This window comes from Lynx canadensis, chromosome A2 (genome assembly GCF_007474595.2).
Source record: "Lynx canadensis isolate LIC74 chromosome A2, mLynCan4.pri.v2, whole genome shotgun sequence".
Lineage (NCBI taxonomy): Eukaryota > Metazoa > Chordata > Mammalia > Carnivora > Felidae > Lynx > Lynx canadensis.
The window spans coordinates 39,497,655-39,500,079 of NC_044304.2; the positions used below are offsets into that span (position 1 = coordinate 39,497,655).

General features: G+C 50.1%; 1 pseudogene; it reads right to left on the bottom strand.

The window, feature by feature from the left end:
* Positions 1–390: 390 nt before the first annotated feature.
* On the bottom strand, positions 391–1,583 carry LOC115501246 (annotated as a pseudogene).
* Positions 1,584–2,425: the final 842 nt, after the last annotated feature.

The window sequence follows — 2,425 nt, forward strand, 5'->3', positions numbered from 1 at the left end:
CTCTCTCTGCCCCTCCCCCATTCATGCTCTGTCTTTCTCTGTCTCAAAAATAAAACGTTAAAAAAATAAAGATAAAAATAAAAATAAAATAAATAAAAAGCAACTTAGTAGAAAACAAGGCCATCCTAGGAATGTTGTCAAAGTCTCTAGTTGGCTTTTGACTGATATATGAAGTTACAGATAATAAAGAAGACCTCCCCCACCAGGCGTAAGACTAAACCAGCAGCTTCTGGGCCCCGGTCTCCAGTGTTCAGAAAGACACATTGGCTTAAAGACAGAGACTAGAGACACTGTAGCCCCCAGGGCCTCTGTAAATGACACCTCCCAGTCACCGGTGGACAGACACATGGTGTCGGGCATTTGTCCTTGAACCCTCCCTTATCCTGAGATTCACAAGCAAGATCTCTGTGAGGGGAACAGCCCATACTTCTGTGGGAGGATGGATGTAATACTTTCCAGGGCACAGCCTGGATGAATGATGCCAAACTTTCCAAGTACAGACAAGTCAACCACAGTTGAGCCCAAGCAGTACTCAGGGCTCTGGCCATCCCCAATTGGTCCCCCATCAATGACCGGCAACAATTGAGGCCAGAGGTACAGGAATTCCTTGACATTTGGAGAACTGGCCTAAGAGTCAAGGTTGGTACTGGTGAGAGCAAGTGTTGCTCAAACACCTAGGCCAAATCCTGCATGAAGCCATGATCAGGAGTCCAGGTGCCTACAAGAGGAGTAAAGGGGTTCAGGTCCTTACTGAGCTCTTGGGAGCTTTCCAACACCAGGGTCACTGGTTCTGATAATAAGTCTTTCAGGAGCACCTTGAATATGCTCAACATGGCAGTCCCTGTAGACATCGTCCACATGGCCCAGATAGACAGGCGGCAGCTTGGCCTTGCTGCAGCCCTTGAGGGGGTACACAGCGCCCTGTGCTGCTGAGCAACTTGCCGAGAAGGCCAGGCCCTATGGTGTGTGGGTGGGGACCACCACCATGGCGGGCGCCTGTGCGCAGCTCAGCCACGGAGGCCCAAAACACCTTGGTCCAGCGGGCAAGGCCACACTCCCGGGGAGCCACAACAGCCAGGCCCTTGGCACTGGCAGAGTGGGGCTCAGAATGCAGAGGAGCTGGCTGCTGTGGACAAAGCCCCCGCCCCCGCCCCCATCCCTCATTCAACCCGGTGCTGGCAGCCACCACGGCTCTCAGCGCCTGCAAATCTCCTGGACTTAACTCATGATTAGATTTTAGGGGTGAGGCAGAGGGAGGAGTCAAGGATGATGGCCAGGTTTCTGATGTGGGTCAATGAGTCAGTCATGGTGATATTAACAGGGCTAGAGTTATAGGAGGGGAGGCTGGTTGGAAGAAGATATTGAGTTGAGTTGTAGATGTAGTGAATTTGACGTATCATTTAGGATGCTCTTGGCTGCAAGTAACAACAAAACAAAACAAAACGAAACAAAATAAAAACCCATGCAAACAATAAGGGACTATATTGTTTAACATAGTTGGAAGCCCCTTTCCCGATAAGATTCAATCAGCTGGTCATTAAGGACCCAGGCTCTACTCCTGTTGGATTTCACCTATCCCTCATGGTTGCAGTTGGTTTTCCTGACTCTGACTGACTCCAAGGCACAGCAGTATCGAGAAGGAGAAAAGAAGCCATCATTCATGTGTCTGTTTGAGAGAAAACTTTTCCTAGACATTCCCAGCAATCTGCCCTGCCTGGGTCACATGCCCACTCCTTAAGCAATCACGGGCTTCAGCCAATCGTCCGGAAAGGATTGGCAGCTGAGGAGTCATCCAACACCACGACCAACAGCCCTACAAGGTGACCGTGGCATATGCAAATGGAGTTAGCTTGGAAACAGTCGGAAACAAGGAACAAAGGACAGATTTGGGGTGAAGGCACCATAGAGGTGCTATGAGGAAAGCTGTCCCCTGCGGAGACAGGGGCAGAGAGAACAGGGGCCAAACACACAACTCCAGAGAACACCTCTATCTAAGGGGTATCCTAGGAAGAAAAACTGCATTGTAATGGTTGACAACTTGACTCTGGATTCAGACAGACCTAGGTGGGAATTCCATTCCTGCTGCTTATAAGCCATTGACCTACAAGGGGGTCAGTGAAGATCCCTGCACTACGCAGAGCCTTACCTTCCTTGTCTGAAAAAGGGAACCCATAAGTCCCACCTCCCAGGGCTGCTGTGAAGCGTCGATAAGAAAATGCACACAAAGCCTCCGCACGACCTCAGCCCACGGCAGCTGCTCCTAGCCATTGGTGAAAAAGAACAGCCTAGAGAGTATCTGAAAAGTGAAGGGGGAAGCTGGTGAATAACAGGATGAGATGGAGTCATTGAAGGCACGGGGCGAGAGGATTTCAAGGAGGAAAGAGTGGGCAATTATGTCATCTGCTGAAGAGAGGTCAGGTCAGAA